The 20,502-nt window shown below is 45.6% G+C and overlaps 1 protein-coding gene across 27 annotated transcripts in view; it reads right to left on the reverse strand.

Annotated features, from left to right (window-relative positions):
* Positions 1-20,502, reverse strand: part of TRERF1 (transcriptional regulating factor 1) — a 256,302-nt gene that overhangs the window by 186,169 nt on the left and 49,631 nt on the right. For 4 of the 27 annotated variants that reach the window (XM_049892023.1, XM_049892083.1, XM_049892088.1 and 1 more), the window contains 2 exons: positions 20,057-20,113; positions 1,747-1,842 (listed from right to left, as the gene is read on the reverse strand). The exons of 18 other annotated variants lie outside the window; for them this stretch is intronic. The gene's annotated coding sequence lies outside the window, so the exon portion shown is untranslated. The remainder of the gene's footprint in view (positions 1-1,746; positions 1,843-20,056; positions 20,114-20,502) is intronic. 5 more of the 27 variants (XM_049892066.1, XM_049892117.1, XM_049892097.1 and 2 more) reach the window with 2 other exon arrangements.

Here is a 20,502-nt window from a genome sequence, read left to right on the forward strand (position 1 = left end):
GCTCTTAAACAGCTTGTGGGCACTGAGAGATTAAGAGACATTTAAGGGTTGGGGTCTTCAGAAGGTGGGGACTCTACATGCATTTTGTTGTCGTTGTCAAGTGCACCAGGGCCCCTTCCAGGCAAATTTAAGCCCGTTGCCATCCAGTCGATTCCAACTTACTGGGACTATACAGAATACGGGAGAGCCGCCCCCATAGGGTTTCCTAGGCTATAATCTTCACGGGGGCATATTGCTTTCTCCCGCTGAACCGCCAACCTTTTGGTTAGCAGCCAACAAACCTGTTTCTGTTGAGTCAGTTCCGACTCATAGTGACCCTACAGGGCAGAGCAGAACTACCCCATAGGGTTGCCAAGGAGCAGCTGGTGGATTTGAACTGCCGACCTTCAGTTTGCAGCCCAGCTCTTAACCACTGCGCCACCAGGGCTCCAGACAAGTTTGTTGTTGTTATATGCTGTTGAGTCAGTTTCAACTCATAGTGACTATAGAACAGAGTAGAACTGCCCCATAGGGTTTCTAAGGAGCCGCTGGTGGAGTCAAACTGTTGACTTTTTGGTTACCAGCCAGGCTCTTAACCACGGTGCCACCAGGGCTCCTTTTAGAGCTCCTAAAATTAACCCGTGAGTGCCAAACCAGGAGGCAATCCTACCTGGTTTTTTATCACGTCACTCCCACGCCCTAGTCTTTCTACTCACTGTACACAACTTCAATGAATTAGCTGACAGTCCAGTTTGCTTGTGCCCAGCATGCCTCTCCCCAAACAAGATTAAAACAAAACACAGAATTGAAGCCACAAGACACCAGGAAGATGCCTGAGTTGCACGTCACAATGCGCACTCGCCTACTGCTGCCTCGACGCACCACAAGTCTCACAGGTAAAAATAGCCTCTGTCTGTCTACCACACAACCGGTCACCAAGACTTTACCTCAGACACTCAGAGCAGGCCACGAACACAATCTCATATAAAATGCCATATACATAAAATACAACTGGGGAGGGGCAGTGGCTTAGGAGAAAAACAAACTTAACTTTCCCTTCAAACAATAGCCTGCTCACTGGGGCAATTCCTGTGGAATACAACTGACACATAAATCTGCAAGGCCAGTCACGGACGGGAAGCAAGGTGCCCCTCTGTGTATTGGTGGCAAGGCCACCTACCCATGAGCAAAGCTAATGGACTCTGGGTTGTGAAGTCCCCTGGACCAGCAAGTGTCCCTCAACAGACATTTTATTGCCAGGCCACACCCCAAGCCCAGTCATGTCAGAAATACACCAGTGAACACAGAAGGCGACAGGGTAGGCAGAAGCTGTTGCACAAATGAATTCAGGGCAAGACTCCTGGTTTAATACCTGCCCCATCATCTTGGGTCACTGAGCTAGGGCTCAATTGCCCATGTGTAAAATGGAGTTCCCTCAGTAAGATCATGCCTTGGCCTTAGCACAGGACCCATAAAACGTGCCCATTAACCACTCACTGGCTTATCATTCCTGTTTTCATTAGTAACGTTATTCAGCTTCCGTTTATTAAGCGCCTGTAATACCTTCCCTGCCAACTTCATAGGCCTGGTAGGAAGCTAAAATGAGGACTACAGGTGAAGTGTACACAAACACACTGCTCTTATCACTAGTTCCATTACTACTGTTAGCCCCTATGTAGGGCATTTAGCCCCAGCTAATTGGGCTACGGGGCAGTGGTTGTTTAATTGGGCTACGGGGCAGTGGTTGTTCAGTGATAGAATTCTTACCTTCCACACAGGAGATCTAGGTTCGATTCTCAGCCAGTGCACCTCATGTGCAGCTACCACCCGTCTGTCCACGGAGGCTCATATGTTGCTACGATGCTAAAAAAAAAAAAAGTTTCTGTGGAGTTTCTAGACTAACACAGACTAGGAAGAAAGGCCTGGAGATCTGTCTCTGAAAACCAGCCCATGAAAGCCTTATGGATCACAAAGGTCTAGATTTGTAACCGATCATGTTTTGCTCTCTTGTGCAAGGGGTTCACTGCGACTCAGGGGCCAACTAGATGGCAGCTACCAACAATTGGGCTACAATATTCGAAGACGGAATGCCTAACAGTACTTTCATTCCTCGGAGCCATGTTTACTCTTCCACTAACAGTCTCTCTCCCCATCTGGGGCAGCCATTGATTTGCCCTTGTAGTGTGAAGTGTGCTCTCCCTGATGGGTGGCACTTTAGGGAGTGACAATTCTCTGCAATGCTTGGTGGGGTCTTGTTAAAGTTGACATACTTGGGCCCTTCACAACACAATAAACTAATTATTGGATTTGCTCTTTTCCTTTTAAGGCATTCATAAGGGAAGCACGAACCAAGGTAGAGGCAGAAAAATAAAGATGTAGGGGCTAGAATTTACTTTCTCCACCATCTTCACATAGCAAAAAACACCCCCAAATCCATTGCCGTCGAGTGGATTCCGACTCATAGCACCCCTACAGGACAGAGCAGGACTACCCCATAGGGTTCCCAAGGAGCGGACAATGGATTCCAACTGCCGACCTTTTGGTTAACAGGGAAATGCTTAACCACTGGATTGCCAGGGCTCCTCTTCACGTACAAATAAGAGCTGTATCTAGTCCTACAAAGGAAAGTCTAAAAAAGGAGTAATTTAAATAACTTTCCCCAGCCCTCGCTAAAGAAAGGTGGAGTGAAAGGATCAAACAGCCTCGGAGAGCACCAACTGACATGAATTTGCATAACTTTTGCCAAGCCGGGGGTTGTTTACGTCTTCCCTAAATTTGTTTTCCACCCACCCCACACTCTCTCCATCCGCCTCTTAAGATGCCATTTAACCCAAAGAACTTCTACCTCAACAATTTAAGAGAACTATATGATTTTAAAAAGGAAAAAAAAGTCAACAGCGTTCTGAGGACACATCACAAGCTTTGTTCTGCTCCCTTCCCCACTTCCTGTTGCTTCCTCACCTCACAACTTTTTATCTTTGAAGCGTTTGTGTGCGCACTGTAAAGTTTCAGTGGGAGGCCATCAGAGGGACCAGGATGAGGAGCCGTACTGTTCTGAGTGAGACACCAGGACTGTACGAAAGACAGAAATCACAACCACCCAACCACTAGGAAAGTACACCCAAAAGTTCACCCTCTCCTTTTGACAGTGGGCCCACTGAAAAAACACTTGTGGGCGAGCTTTATTTTGCGGGGAACGTCTTGTGTGGGGAAAAAGGCCGCTTAACCACCAGCTAATACCAGGTGGCTTACAACTGGGAACCAAGGGGAATAAATACTTGGCACCCACAGACCAAGAAATATCCTGAATGAGAGACATTCCAGCCTTTGCATTACTCAGGCCTTTCCAAATCTTTCCCCAAACCTGCACTCCGGGGAGTGATGGCCACTTGGAAAAGGGACCAAACCAAAAACCAAACAAACTGCCATGGAGTCAATTCTGACTCACAGCACAGAGAGACTTAAATGCTTTGCAAGCAGGGCTCCATCTGTCTCTGGCTTGGAGTCCTGGAACCACTAACGGTCAGGGTAAACAGAGACAGCGACAATCATCGAGCCTGCTCCCTCCTGTTACAGATGAGGAAACCGAGAACAAGGCCTGTATCACACAGCTAAGTCAGTAACAACAGAGCAGAAACTGCATGCCACTTCTCTTAGCTCCCAGGGCAGGGCTTTTCACCATCTCATCAAATGAACATGCAGTGGCTGCTCAGTCAACACTGGCTTAGCCACGCTAGACACCGGTTGGTGCCCACGGCATGGGAGACGGCAGGCGTAGGGGGAGGCAGCCCTAACAGTCTTCTTGTCTGTTCCATACCAGAAGATGTCGTCTTTTAGAAGTAAATATTGAGGGATAGGGTAGTCTGTCCTCATAGCCCATTTCAGATCGTGAATGCCTGGGGTAAGGGCTACCCCTTCAACGGGTCCCTAAATTAGCTTACTGCACCCATCTGACATTATTCACCAGTTGGGTTTTTTAAAAAAATCTAGCAGACAAGGTGGTGTTGCACAAGACACAGGACTAGATCAGGGCAAGAGGAAAAACTGGGCTCTACACTCTGCTGAATAGTCTCACCAGGAGGCCGCAGGGAGTCATCCTGCCCTCCGTGTCTCTCTGTATCCACGTGTACCTTGAGAACACAAAGAAGCTGCCAGCCCTGTGGGTCTCTGGTTCTAAATCTGCACACCCTCTGCTACCTCCTGACGATCCCATCCCCAGCCACCACAGAGCTCATCTCTCCTCCCTCCTTCCCCACTCAGCCTTCTGTGTTCACCCCACCTGCCCAGCACACACGGGTCTGTACACCGAGGGGTTCAATGTGTGTATGTACCTGAATTGAGCTTTACCGTGAGCTCTCAAGGTTCCTTCCTATATCATGCCCATGCAAAAAAGCTTTGCTCCCAATCACTCAAACAATAAAAATGGGACAAGGGCCTATTGTGTGCAAGGCACTCAGCTAGGTACAGGGTAGGCTGTGAGACAGACAGCCAGGGCTGGAACCTAAACGGCCAAACCCCAAACCCCCTGCCTCTTCCCAAAAGCCTGTATCCCCTCTCCTGATTGATTTTTTTATAGCTCCCATCATCGCCTGACACTGTAGTATATGTTTCCCCTCTCCTGATTGATTTTTTTATAGCTCCCATCATCGCCTGACACTGTAGTATATGTTCACATGTTTATTATCTGTCTTGCTCATAAGAAGGAATGCTTCTTGAGGGCGGGGACTGGTTTTGTTCATCCTGGCAGGGAGAGCAGCACCTGGCACATGGCAGGGGTTTGATGTCAAATGAATGAATGAATGAAAAACTGGCTTTGATGTTGAATGAGCAAATGAATGAAAGATCGCATGCACAGTCAATTCTGGGCCTTCCTTAACCGCGACCAAGTTACTTAATGTCTCTAAGTTCTACACTTTCCTCATTTATAAAATGAGGATAATAATGATAACAAGTTCTTTCTATAACTGAAGTGAGGATCAAACAAGATGATGATTGTAAAAGCATCTGGGATGTACCTGGCATACAGCAAACAATCAATAAATGTTAGCTATTGCTTGTTAGTCACTATTATTACAGTCACCGATGGAAGCTCAGGGAAATAAAGTCTCATTATTACACCCTGGGCAGTTTTTAGGCTAAATAACTAAAATTGTGTTGATGTGTGAGAGTCATCTACAAAGGGTCATTAAAAAGAGGACTGGGCCCTGAGCCTGTCTAGCCACTACGGATCCCTCAGAGCTTAAGTCTCAGTGTAAAATTTTTCCATGTAGTTTAAAGTCACAAGTTCATTTGCATAAATACCGCTTTATGGGTTCCTATCATAGCTATTCTGGTATGTACCAGAAAGATGTTTAGCTGTATGTTATTGACTATTCAAAGGCATTTGGCTGTGTGGATCATAACAAATTATGAGTAAAACTACAAAGAATGGGAATTCCAGAACACTTAACTGTGCTCACGCAGAACCTGTACACAGACCAGGAGGCGGTCTTTCAAACAGAACAAGGGGATACTGAGTGGTTTAAAATCAGCAAAGGTGTGTGTCAGGGGTATATCCTTTCACCATACTTATTCAATCTGTATGCTAAGCAAATAATCTGAGAAACCGGACTACATGAAGAAGACTTCACCATCAGGATTGGAGGAAAGCTCGTTAACAACCTGCGATATGCAGGTGACACAACCTTGCTTACAGAAAACAGAGAGGACTTGAAGCATTTATCGATGAAAATCAAAGACTACAGTATGGATTACACCTCAACATAAAGAAAAAAAAATCCTCACAACTGGACCAGTAAGCAACATCGTGATAAACAGAGAAAAGATTGAAGTTGTCAAGGACTTCATTTTACTTGGATTCACAATCAATGCCCATGGAAGCAGCAGTCAAGAAATTAAATGACATATTGCATTGGGCAAATCAGCTGCAAAAGACCCCTTTAAAGTGTTGAAAAGCAAAGATGTAACTTTGAGGACTAACGTTCACCTGACCCAAGCTATGGTATTTTCAATTGCCTCAAATGCACAGGAAAGCTAGACAATGAATAAGGAAGGCTGAAGAAGAACTGATGCATTTGAATAATGGTGCTGGAAAAGAATCCTGAATACACCATGGACTGCCGGAAGAACAAACAAATTTGTCTTGGAAAAAGTATAGCTAGAGTGCTCCTTAGAAGCAATGTTATCAGGAGAGACCAGTCCCTGGAGAAGGACATCATGCTTGGTAAGGCAGAAGGTCAGCGAAAGGAAGGAAGACCATCGGTGAGATGGAGTGGCACAGTGGCTGTGACCATGTGCTCAAACACAGCAACGATGGTGAGGATGATGCAGGACCAGACGGTGTTTCGTTCTGTTGTACATAAGGTTGCTATGAGTTGGAACTGACTCCACGGCACCTCACAACAACAATATCATAGCCATTGTTATAGATTGAACTGTGGGCCCCCAAAATATGTGCTGTAAATCCTAACCCCAATACCTGTGGTTGGGAATGGGTTTTCTTTGTTATGTTAATGTGGCAGCATTAGTGTAGGGTGTGTCTTACGTCAACCTCTTTTGAGATATAAAAGAGATGAAACAAGCAAGCAACCAAGCAGGGATGGGGGAAGAGACATGCCAAGCTACGTGAACGTCACCAAGGAACCAAAGAACAGAGCCGAAAAGAGACAAGGACCTTCCCCTAAAGCCATCAAAGACAGAAAGCCTTCCCTTAGAGCAGATACCCTGAATTTGGACTTCTAGCCTCCTAAACAGTGAGACAATAAATTTGTTTATTAAAGCCACTCACTTGTGGTATTTCCGTCACAGCAACACTAGATAACTAAGATAGCCATGATCTGAGCAATTAAAGTTTTCAAATATCTAATTCCTGCCCTCAAGAGCTTAGTCCAGCTGGTGAAAGTGAGAAATTAATGTATGAAAGCAGAACTATAAACTCAAGACAATGTATATCAAATGTCAAATAAGTAGACTGCACACTAGTCCTGTGGCGTGCTGGTAAATATTTAATAACTAGTTCTCCAAAAAAAAGCCTTGACTGTAGTGCTTGTCGATTTCCATGGTGTAAATACCTCCAATTTGGCCAATTTCATGCTACTAACTTGAGAGCCACTGAACACGTAAACAGAAAGAGATGTGCACATTTGGCTCTCATGAGCTGGCACACCACCCGCCTAAACTACAAGTTGCCCTCAAGTCTATTCAGACTCCTGGTGACCTATGTGTATCAGAGTTCAAGTGTGCTCCATAGGGTTTTCAATGGATGACTTTTCAGAAGTAGATCACCAAGCCTTTCTTCTAAGTTGCCTCTGGGTGTACTCAAACTACCAATCTTTCAGTTAAGCAGCCAAGTGTGTTAACTGTTTGTCCCACCTAGGGATACCACTGGACTAGGCCCTGTAATTGTTTCTCGAAGAGGTCAAGGGCCAATGCTAACAACTAATACCTTTAATGGTACAGAACACATCCCAGGCCATGACTGCATTTCATTCTCAACATCTGGTCAGAAAGGTATTACCTACCCACTGTGGTTGAGTTGATTCCGCTCATAGTGACCCTATAAGACAGAGGAGAACTGCCCCATAGGGTTTCCAAGGCTGTAATCATTCGGGAAGCAGACTGCCACATCTTTCTCCCAGAAGCAAGTGGTGGGTTCGAACTGCGACCTTTCGGTTGGCAGCCGAGCTCTTTAACCACTGCGCCACCAGGGCTCCCTCAGAAAGGTATCACTGTCCTTATTTTGCAGATAAGGAAACTGAGTGTCAAAAAAGCAACACAAAATTTTCAGGGTCATTCCACTTGACAGTGACATCGTCAGGGCTTGAACTAGAATCTTCTGGGCAGCTGTGATCTCTCATTGCGCCCAATGCCTCGATAAGGCTTCCCACAGGAGATGCAGTTGACGGATGGGCAGTATTTGAAGTATGGGGTAGAAACTCAGGAGAAGTACCAGGCTTACCTGTACGGTGAATTTGCTAACAGAGCTCAAAGGTCTTTAAGGAGCATGTAAGGCATGAGACGATGTGAAACTAATGAAACCATTTGGTTCAGCATGCTTCACCAGAGAATTTCTTTCCTAAAACAGCGATCTAGCTATTAAAATCTGCCTTCCCAAATTCACGGCAGCATTAGGTGAAGGAGCAAAAAGAATGGAAAGTGATTTAAATGACTAACAATAGGGGGCTGGTTAAATAAGTTATGGAATATCTGAATACTAGAATGCCGCGCCACCACCGAAAATTATGGCTTAGAAAGACAGCTTATGACTGGAAAATACAACGTATTCAGTTTTAAAAGCAGGCTACACATAGAGGATCAAATTGACAACAGCAACTCAAAAGATCAGATGGGAACCTTAGGGGGCAGTTAGTTAACGTTAATTGGGGAGGAAACCCAAACCCAAACCGAACACACTGCCATCAAATTGATTCCGACTCATAGCGACCCTACAGGACAGAGCAGAACTGCCCGAGAGAGTTTCCAAGGAGCTCCTGGCGAATTCGAACTGCCGACCTCTTGGCTAGCAGCTGTAGCACTACGCCACCAGGGTTTCCAATGGGGGAGGAACATCTCAGAAAAAGGGGGTGAGAATGGTTGCACAACTCTGGGAATGGAATCCATGTCACTGAATGGTACATGCAGAAACTGTTGGATGGGGGTATGTTTTGCTGTGTACATTCTCAACAACAACAAAATAATTTTTTTAAAAAGCAGGTTACACAACGATATTAGTATGATTCCAGTTTTGTTAAAATGAACAAGCAAGCAAACACACCATATGAACAGACGCATAAAAAACCTGGAGGCATCGACTTCAAAATCCTCATGGTGGTTTCTTCCAGGAGAGTGGGGTTATAGGTAATTCTTATTTTCTTATCTACGATTTTCTGTATGCTCCAACTTTTCTATAACGTGTTGCTTTTGTAGCCAGAGAAACAATAAATAAAATACATTTTTAAATCTGGATTTTCAAAGGCTGAGAAGACTAACTGCAACAAGGAACTCCCCCCAAGAAGATAGTTCCCTGGGGCGAAGGTCCAAGTGCTCAGGCTTCTTACTCGGGCTTCTAATGCTATCCCCATATCACCCGAAGAAGGAGTCCTGGTGGTGCCAACAGTAAAGCCCTCAGCTGCTAACCCAAGGGTTGGCGGTTGGAACCCACTCAGTCGCTCTGTGGAAGAAAGGCCTGGAGATATGCTTCCACAAAGATTACAGCCAAGTAAACCCTGCGGGGCACTCTCCTGTCACGTGTGGTCACTGTGAGTCAGAATCAACTCAGTGGTACCCAACAACAACAATTCTTCAAAGAGAGTTTGCAGGTTTCCCGCAAACTCCAATTCCCCCTACACACATGCCCGCGCGTGCGCACACACACACACACACACACACACACAAACAATGGCACATGCCTCCACACCGTCCCTTCCCTGCCTCCTTAAGGAGGCTATCCCCTCACCTCAACCCCTGGTCTGCTCCCAACTTGGTGGACCTGGAAGACACAGTGGAGGATGGAGACCAATAATTCATGTGCACCCTCCCTGCACCACACAGCATGTCAGGGCCTCGCATATGTAATTCCAGACGTACATCAATTCTAAAACGTACGTACTGCTATCGACATTTTACAGGGGAGGGAACTAAAGTCCAGAAAGGTTAAATGACTTATCCAGGGTCACAAAGCCAGCAAGTACCTAGCATTGGCAATGAAATCCTAGTCTGACCACAGTAAATCTACAGACGTTTAAGAGGCTTTGCCCAGCAACTACACTTGCCCCTAATGCCAAATTATAATAATATTCCAATTCAACCTACTTAAATTTATACTGGGGATGAAAGTGAACTGCACCCACCAGTTCTGATATGAGAATATAAAGATATAGATATTTAATTTAAAAGGAAGAAAGAAAAGGGGGGAAAAAAAACCTTAGCTCTGCGCTCAACTCCCATTCAGCGAAGTAAAAATAAAAATCGAACCTTCCCCCAACACATTGTGCTTTAATGAAAGCACCAAGCCAATCTTCTTCACTACCACCCACCCCAACCCACTTCGTTTAAATTTAGGCAACCACCAGGCAAACTGTACCCAAGTGCATTATCTGAAATGAAGTCATAAAGTCTTCATCTGTAACACCGGCTCGAATTCCAAGTACAAAGGGGCAGGGCAGATAGGGCCGGCAACTACAGGGGCAGTCTGGGCTGTGTCTTGGAAGAATCCTTTGCAAAGACTCAGTTCTGTAATCTGGCTCTGCCAGATCAGGCCGTGTGACTTTGTGGCAGCCAACTTCCCCTCTCTGGGTCTCAGTCAGCCCTCTACAAAGTGAAGGGTGGACTGACTAAAGAAATCACTAAGGCCCACCTAAATGCAAAGCTCTATGGTTCCTAGGAGCCTGGTGTGCAGAAGTGAGCCCCCAACTCATGGTGACCCCATGCACGACGGAATCAAACACTTGCCAGTCCTGTGCCATTCCAATGATCAGATGGGACTGTTGTGATCTATAGGGTTTTCATTGGTTGATTTTCAGAAACAGATCACCAGGCTTTTCTTCCTAGTCCATCTTAGACTGGACACTCCACTGAAGCCTGTTCAGCATTACAGCAACACACAAGCCTCCACTGAGGGATGGGTGGTGGCTGTGCTTGAGGTACACTGGCCAGGAACTGAACCCAGGTCTCCCATATGGAAGGTGGGACCTATCACTAAACAACCAACGTGTCCAAGATGTGGGCAGACTGGGACTAAACAAGTTGGTAAGACCTAAAGCTGCTATGGTTCTTAAGCTCTTCCTTTAGATTATTCAGTTTCCCAGTAAATGTTTGGCAACAGGAAAAAGAGAGAGGGTTGAAGCTAGCAGGAAAGTTTCAGCAAGGAGGGTTCTGCCTGCCACCCTCTGGTCCCATCTCCACAGCCTGCAGTGCGTTAGATGAAACGGTCCACCTGGGCAACACCAGGAGGGATTTTGCTACTGGGACTCAAGAAACTCAGAGTCCCTGATCCCTCCCTTCCTCCGCAAGTGACTTTTCAAAAGTGATCTAGTTGGAGAAGAAGGGAGTTACTAGCTAATGAAAAACTCTCCTCAGTTTTCTGGATGAATCTTTAGGGGCCCAGAAGCTAGCTCGATTTTTCTTCCAGCAACCGAGTTAATAGACTTCTTTTCAAGGTTTCTTTCCAGTGTTTCATGAGTGTGCCTAAGCCCTTATAGTAGTTCTGCACCCAACTCCTCAGGCAGAGATAGGTGGCACCCTGGGAAAGGAGAATAAAATCAATATTCACAACTCAAGGAGAAGCACAGCCTCAACAAAAACAGACCTCCCAGCTCCATATTAGAGACACCATTAACATGGCTTTGTGCTCGCTGGGACCCATGGATTGACCCTCTTGTTTAACCAAACCATGACTCCAACTCCTGCAGCCAAAAAACTGGCAAGCCGGACCTGATCAACAGTCACACACACACACACACACACACACACACACACTCAATTCTAGCTCTCCTCAGGCCCTGACCCCTTCACTTCTGGAATGTTCCAAGCAGGTTGTTCCCAGTTCCTCATCCACTGAGGATGGCTCTAAGGACACCATCAGAAATCCAGTAGAAAAGCAGAAAGATCAGAGAAAGATTTAGAGAAAGGGGAGGTAAAAAGTGGGCTTAGTACCCCAAAAGCAAGAAGGATCGAGACTGCAGAGGCAGAGCAAGGGACAGGCACATCAGTTCCCTTCCCCCCCCAGCCACCTCCCACCATGCTACACACACACCCGTAGCATTCTCTGCAGCAGGAGGCCCTCACTCACAAACCCTCTCCAGCCACCCTTGAAGACCCTGAACACTGCAGAAATGCTCTAAACATCTGGTTTCCAAACTATTTTTTTAGCAGCAGAATCCCAGACCCCAACATACAGAAGAGAGAGGAAAAGGCAAGATGTTCTTGGAGAAGAGGATTCTAAGATTAACTGATCTGAAGTTCTGGAAGGATCATGCATACTAAAATTACACTGTAATGGAGAAGGGAGAGAAAGGAAGGAGGCTGAGGGAGTCATCAGAGGAGAACGGCGGCAAGAAATTAGATGCGTAACAGGCTTGGGACTTCACAGGGACTACACTTCCTTCATGTGATAAAACCAGCAGCCTCAGGCACCTTCCCCAACAATATTCTTTGCACAAGCCCTTACTAGAGGGGTCAAATGAGAGGACAGAGGCACCATCAAGATGCACTCTAGAATTATCAATACGGTATCATATCATTGGAGCCCTGGTGGCACAGTAGTTAAGAGCTTGGATGCTAACCAAAAGGTCAGCAGTTCAAATCCACCAGCTGCTCCTCGGAAACTCTATGGGGTAATTCTACTCTGTCCTATAGGGCCGCTACATATCAGAATTGACCCGATGGCAAGGGGTTTATCATATCATTACCAAATATTTATTAAGATTCGAACACCCACCTTACTCCCCGAACAATGCTCACTTACCTGACACACCCTGGAGTCTCAAGACATGACTTGGGAAAACGGGTGCAAAATTCCCAATCCTCAGTCTAGTGCCTTTGCCCCAGGAAGTGCCATGCCTCTTCAGGCAGCTTGGCTCAACTTACTCACTCTCACTGTTTCTCCTTTTAGATTTCATGGGACATCATTAGTTTGTCCAACAAAAAATCCACCTCTTCAAACAGAAGGAAATTCAGCTAGTTCCACCAGTTCAAAAGCTTGTCTCCATTCAACATTCATTAAAAACCCATTCAAGCACAGAACATGACTTGCCAGTTTGGACAGGTCATAGGTTAGAAGATACTTGCTCCTCAGAAAAATAATGTATTTGGCAATCATCCAATAAAAGAGCCAAATAATAGCATTACAAAAGAAGGGCACCACAGAGGGCCCTCCAGAAAGCATGACCAAAATGGAAATATTCCCGCCACTTACCACAGAAAGTTTCAGTGACATGATTTACAATAAGCATTCCCACCTATCAAAAGCCAACTCTACTTTGCAACCTCAACCTTATTGTTTGCGAATTATGCTCGTACTCACATTAGTGAATCCCCAGGAGAAAGTGATAAAGCCATAGGGTGAGAAGAGCAGAGGACCTGAAATTAGAGTCCTGAGTTCAAATCCCAGCTCCAGCACTTGCTAGCTGTGTGCCTCAGATTAGATAGTATATGCCATGAATGCATAAATGTCCGTAAAACACTCAATAAATACTAACCCTCTCCTACATCCATCCTTCTACCCACAACCCTAGCCCCAAAGTGAAGGAGGACCAAGCATTCTGTAAAACCATTATCTGACAAATACCCACTTAAAACCAGGACATGATTACCTCTGTGTTTGTACAGTGTGGTATTAAGGAATCAAGATTGTGGTCATAATTTGCCCTTGGTCCTTATTTCCTCAAGTGTCTTTTCTTTTTTCTTAAAAAAATTTTTTTTTTAATTTTATTGTGCTTTAGGTGAAAGTTTATAGCACTAATTAGTTTCGCATTCAAGAATTTATACACAAATTGTTTTGTTACATTGGTTGCAATCCCTAAAATGTGTCAGCACTCTCCCCCTTCCCATCCCAGGTTCCCCGTGTCCATTTGTCCAGTTTCCTGTCCCTTCCCGAATTCTCATCTTCCCTTTGGTCAGGAGTTGCCCATTTGGTCTCCTATACTTGACTGAACTAAGAAGCCCATTCCTCAAGCGTGTTACCATTTGTTTTATCGGCCTGTCTAATCTTTTGCTGAAAAGTGGGCTTCGGGGGTGGGTTTGGTTCTGAGTTAGCAGGGTGTTTGGGGCCCACAGTCTCAGGGGTTCCTCCAGTCTCTGTCAGACCAGTAAGTCTGATCCTTTTTTGCGTGTGAATCTGAATTTTGTTCTACATTTTTCTCCCGCTCTGTCCAGGGCCCTCTATTGTGATCCTTGCCAGAGCACTGGTAGTAGTAGCCGGGCACCATCTAGTTCTTTGGTTCATGTGGTCCATTAGTCCTTTGTTCCAAGTGTTTTTTCATAGTCTGCCTACTATAAAAACTCTGCTCCTCCTTCAAAACTTAACTTCATTGCCATCTTCACATCTCTCACCAAAAATTAACATCACCTTCCACGACTCCATTTTGCTGGTATGCTTATTATAGTACTTATTTTTTTCTGGTTGGTATTACAGTTGTACTACACTTCTGTCCTTTCCCCTACCTCCAACTCCAAAGAAAGGGTGTACAAAATTCTTCAGAAGTGGAATCTGCTGGAGATGTGTCCTCCCTTGATCCTTAAACCCCTCTGGGCCTGGCACACAGCTTTGTGCACAGCATGTCAAGAAATATTCTGGCTGGATGAATGGACGGATGGATAAGAAATTCACTCAGATTATTCTGACACCACATAATATGCATTAGCATAATAATTCTTTAATAAAAGCTCATGTTAAGCAAGCCAATGAAATACCAGAAAGCAGTGCTTAAGGATATACGGAGACAGGGTTAATATCCCACAAGTAACACCAACATTCTGCTAAGAAGCAGAGGACTAGCCTGGAACCTCTAAGCAGGCTATGTCTGATTCTAGCCCTGCTCCAATTTAGACATCAATCAAGTCTCATCTCCTCTGTGGGCCTCAGTTTCTCCATCTCAACTCCTGTTACCCCATTAGACGCACGGAGAATCTCAACCAGATGGTGAGAAGGAAGGCACCTTGGAGAGAAGATGCTATGTGTTTTCCAAAGTCCAGTTTTATCTTCTAAGTGGTTTTGGTTTTTATCGTATATTGCCAGAGACTTTTCTAAAAGTCCAGAGGAAGAGAAATGAAACAGAATGTACAGAATTTAAAAAAAAAATAAAACAAATAACAAGAGGAAGTGGGTCCCTCTCACCAGTTTCTCATTAAACCAAGAGTCGACTTTTAGTACACAGCATGTGTTATGGTTTCCATTACAGATAAGAGTATAATAAACCTAAAATGATCAAACAGAAAGTACAGGCCCCACTGCAACTAAACTCTACCCCCTGACAATGAGGTCTTATTTTTTCCCAATCACCAATGGGAAACTCGGGTTTCACCAGGTACCTACTTAATGAAAAGAAGGGGAAAGGCATCACTGATACCCAAATGCCAACACAACCAGAAAAGAGCCCACGCTCTCCAAGGGGCTGCAGTGCTGCTGGTCTTGGCAAATGCAGTCCTAATGTGGCTTCATATTAAGACACTGGGACAAGTGAATTCTTCCAATATTTAAGGCTTTAGAAAAGGAACACACAATGCTGCAGTCAATCCTGGCCTAATGCTGATTTGGAGTAACCAGAAATTGACAATGGGGACGGAGGGAGGGTAGGGAGTATAGAGCTCCAGTGGGTCGCTACGGCTAGAGTTATTGAGGGCTCTGGGAGAAGAGGCCAGCCTCTCTATCCTAATTCCCGATTACTATCCCTCACGGTCTGATCCTCTTCTAGTGTGGCAGGGGATGGAGAAAGTCACTTTTGGAGACCGCCAATTATCTACTCTTCCTCCTCTCCAAGAAGGTCCTTGAGACCCAGAGTGATTGGAATTCCAGTATCAGAGCACTCTAGTATTCCAGGAGTTGGTGTGATGCTGTACAAAGAACATTATCTTTGGATTCAGAACTGTGTTAGAATTCTGATTATTATACACAAGAGGTCACTCATCCTCTCTAACCCACCCGACATGAGTAGCCTTTCTACATTCCATTGGCTCCAGCTACCAATGAAAACAGAGGTCACAGGATCAGTCTCTTTTGTGCAGAGAAAAACACTCCTGTCCTGGTCGCAGAAGGCACCCTAACCCCAGCCCACTCTAAACCCTGCACCGTTACTACACTAGGCAGAACCAAGCAAAGGGGTGTACAGCTCAATGTGGCACAACTCAAATGTCAGCTACATAAACACATACAAAGAAGAGGGAATGACGCATCCAAAAAATCGCAAATATTAGGGGGTGTTGAGTTTATGTTAATGGTGGTGGAATAATTTGGAAAGGAAAGTGTTGATGGTTGCACAATATGAAGAATGTAATCAATGTCACTGAATTACACATGTAGAAATTGTTAAATTGGCCAGTGTTCTGCTGTGCATATTTTTACCACAATTTAAAAAAGTAAGAACAGAAAATAATAACTATTCCTTTCCTGTGGTAGTGGGGCTGAGGTGAGGAAGACCAGTTTCACCCTATCTGAATTTTTTATCATTAAGAGGGGTTTTCATTTGGCATGTCATTCATTCATTCACTCATTCACCCACTCACTCAACACTTGCTTATTGAGGGGATGTCCTGGGGATACAGCCACCAACAAGACACAAAGGTCCCCACCACCAAGAACCTTACCCTCTGGGAGGGCAATAAATACTGTGTTGGAAAAGGCAATGATATCACTGAGAAGTTGGGAATTTAATAAGCAAGGGGTATCTGCTCTAGGAAAGCAACTTCTACCCCAAAAGCTGGGGATGGGCGAGGACTAGGGGAGACACCAGCAATAAAGAAGAAGAATGATGCAAGGGACGATCCTTTTGCCCCATAGTCCTTCATGCAGATAAAGTCCGGCTATGACAACCAAGTCTCAAATTTCAAATAGTCTGTCACCACTGCTCCCATGAACTCTGCCTATGTCCCAGAGGGCCCATAATTTCAGAAACCCAAACAGATGTTCTTGACAGCCGGTTGTTCCCAAGGGAGACACAAAAATCTCCGGCAGACCTGGGTCCTGACTGGGACTTTGGAAAAGGCAACACTCAAACTCACCACCTGCTGTGCCTGAATGGCCAGAGGAAGGTGTGAGGGTGTGAACTACACTGCAAAGCTCATGCAGTCCTCTACATGCACCAGACAAGCATGTCAGTTCAAGCAGCTGAGGCCCATCAAGGAACGAGACCAAGAAGAGACAAGCCTTGGAGGATGGGGAAGGGGCCAGCAGCAAATGCCCAAGTGGAGAGGCAGAAACTAATAAAACAAATGCAGAGGCCAACATACGTAAGTGAATCAATTTCCATCAAAACTCAGGAAGTCAACCACTAGTTACCTAAACCCAAAACAACCCCTTGTCTCACCAAAGGCCTCCTTCCTCATTCGTGTTCCCAAAATAAAAGATTCAGAGCACTGCTCATAATGAGAACTACCACTTTTTGAGCCCTACTATGTACTAAACCTATACTAAGTACCTTACATATTTCATCAAATCCTTAAAACCGCCCTACTGAGGAAGGTGTCATTATCCCCATTTTACAGACGAGGAAACTGAGGCTTACCCAAGGCCCCATGGCACAGATATGCAAACAGACACACACAAAAGCATTTTATCTGTACACCCAGATTTTAAATTCCGTGAGGGCCCCAGGACCTGCCACACAGCCGGCATGTGGGAAACCTGGTTCCCATCATGGGGCCAGACACATACAGGGCATCTGTGGGTGCCTCTCTAGCCACTCACCGCTCCCCACACCCTGCCCCACCCAGCTCCACCTGCAAGAGGCAACACGCTGAGCCTGGGAGTCTTGTCTTTTCAGTTCTTCACAATCAAGTTCATCCCAAGAAGCCAGAAATGCCCCAAGCCCTATCTAACACTGGAGACCAAATGGAATTTCACAGGTTCATCTCTTGAAAGGAACAGAAAACCATCACCTGCAGGCAGAGAGGAGCCAAAGAAATTTCAACTTAAAAGGAAAAAAGCACTGCTCTTGGTAGCCGATGGTCAAAAAACAAGAAAAGTGGGTCAAAAAAATAATAATAATAAAACAAATTCAGTATTTCACACAAAAACAAAAACAGACACAAGCATGAATCTCTAGAACTAGGTAAACACAAATTTGCACAGACTTATTTAGTTGGCTTCAAAACGTGTCGACCACTGTTTTATAGGTCAGAATATACTTCCAGTAGGAAATTTTGGAAGGAGGGGCCTAAGACAGCTGCACACCCTCACCTAAGACCTCTGTACTACTTGAGATCACAAGAAGAATTTACTGTCTGTCTCTAGATGCCCACAGCTGGGCTGCCTGTGTTGCCAAAGCCCCTGTCACTCCCGACTGGCATGTGTCTGACGGGCATCTGAGAGCTTTACAGTAAATGGTGACTCATTTATTGCAGCCACCATAGCTACCGCCAATGTAATAAGCCTAAGTTTGTTCCATCCACATGAAAGAGAAACGCTGGGTGCAGGGCTGTAAGCTTGACTCAAACTGCGACCCCTATTCAACACCACTTGTCAGCATTTATCTGAAACTCAAACTGTAATTACCCAGCTCTTGGGGGCTGAAGGCAGAAGGAAGGGGGCTTCTAAAGAAAGGTATAACTTAGTGCACTCACATTCGTTAACACACAAGTGTCATCACTTATCAATCAAGATAAGTCTCCCCAAGCGATCATTTATTCAACAAAAATATTTACGGAGCACCTACTATGTCAGACACTGTGCCAAGTGCCGGATACACAACGGCAAACAAACCAAGCATGGCTTCGGCCCTCACAGAGATTCTAGGTCCCGACTAGCTGCTTTACCTGCCTTTTCTCATTCCATTTATTAAATTCTCATTTAATAGCCCCATTTATAGATGGGGAAACTGAGGCTAAGAAAAGTTAAGGAAATCACTCAGGGTCACATAGTTAATTCAGTGAAGAGCTACTACTCTAAAACTGGGGGTCTCAACCACCAGGTTATAGAAAGAAGAGATGAGCAAGGACAGGTCCCTGTTCTCAGAGAGCTCACGGCTAGTGGGGAACCCAGACAATAAATAGTGTTGTGGGTGCTCTCACAGAGGGAGAAGCTCACGAGACAGAGACAATGAACCTCAGCCAAAGTAGATCCTGGACCTCTTCCCAACAGAAGGCTGTGGCAGGGCAGGAGGAGGAATAATGCCAAAACAGCAGGTAGAGGCCTGTAGTAGGTTTAGTTGTAGTCAGCTGCTGTTGAGTTGGCCCCAACTCATGGCGACCCCATGCACAACAGAACAAAACGCTGCCCCGTCCTGCACTATCCACATGAGTAAGTTGCAGATCAGACTGCTGTGATCCATGGGCTTTTCACTGGCTTATTTTTGGAAGTAGGTCTCCATACCTTTCTTCCTAGCCTTTAGTTTGGAAGCTCCACTGAAACCTGTTCAGCAAACCTCCACTGACAGAAGGGTGGTAGATACACATGAGATACACTGGCAGGATGTAAACCCAGGTCTCCCATATGGAAGGTGAGAATGCTACTACTGGACCACCAACGCCTCGGACTGAGTTGAACAGTGTTCCCCAAAAACTCATGTCCGCGTGGAAACTCAGAATGTGACCTTGTTCGGAAAAAGGGTCTTTGCAGATGTAGTTAGTTAAGATGAGGACATACTGGACTAGTAGAGCCCCTAATCTAAGGACTAACATCATTAGAAAAGAAAACACAGACCCAGGCACACACACAAGGACTTGACGATGCAGGCCAAGATTAGAGCGATGCAGCTACAAGCCAAGGAGAGCTGGGAGCCACCAGAAGCTAAGAAAGAAACATGGAGCAAACTCTCCTTTGTTCCGCGCTTTGGAAGGAACCAACCCTACCAACACCTTGATTTCGAACTTCTAGCCTCCAGAACTGCAAGAGAATACATGTCTGTTGTTTGAAGTCACCCAGTTTGTGGCTTTGTTAGAGCAGCCCTAGGAACTTACACAGGCCTGATCTGAACAAGCCTCGTACATTGGGTAAAGGTGTTCAGACTCCACCCTGCAGGCTAGGGGGCAAATTAAAACAATTTTAAGAGTAGGGCACTGGTTTTACAGCATATTTCATAAAACCAGTCTGGTCCTATATCCCTCATCTCTGTGGACCCCAGTCCTCTGCTAGTGTCCCCACGGCTCCACCGTCCTCCTGATTTTCCCAGCCTATGTTCTTCTTGCTCATCTCATCCACCCCTATGGCTTCAAGAACTGAAATCTGTTGCAGATGGTGTCTAATTTCATCAGAATATTCTTTGAACTTGATGGTTCCTCCACCTGGGTGCCTCACAGGTTTCTCAGCCTCAACGAGTCCAAGAATGAGCTCCAAACCTTGTCCCTCTGTTTTATCTTTGTCAGTGCCACTGCCGAACAAACAGTCCCCGCACTAAAAACTGGGGTCCTCCTAGACTCCCTCACTCACCTCCACATCCAAGGAGTCATCAAACTGCTTCTCCATTCCAGCCTCACTCATTCATCCCTACAATCAGAGCAAAATCCTGCATCATTTCCTTCCTGGATTTCTGCTGTGGCCGCATCATAGGTTTTCATTCTTCCAAGGGGACTCTCCCTTTCCTTGTCCCTCCCCCCAATCCATCTATCCTGAAAACAGCAGCCAAGGCTAACTTAGAGAAGCACAAGTTTCAAAAGAACTGACCTCCAGCCCACTGCACCCAGCCCTCGGGCCTCTGGCTGATTCACAGGTCTTTACAGAGCCAGGAGCCCCACCCAACCTCAATTCCCTACCCTCCCGCCCTACTCTCCTCTTGCGTCTTGATCCTACCCTCAAACTGTTCCCGGCGTTAATTCCTCCTTCCTGTCCCAGCTAAACAACCGCAGAACCAAATGCCCCAAGAAAGGAATACCCTA

Source organism: Elephas maximus, chromosome 1, assembly GCF_024166365.1.
Source record: "Elephas maximus indicus isolate mEleMax1 chromosome 1, mEleMax1 primary haplotype, whole genome shotgun sequence".
Taxonomy (NCBI): Eukaryota; Metazoa; Chordata; class Mammalia; order Proboscidea; family Elephantidae; genus Elephas; species Elephas maximus.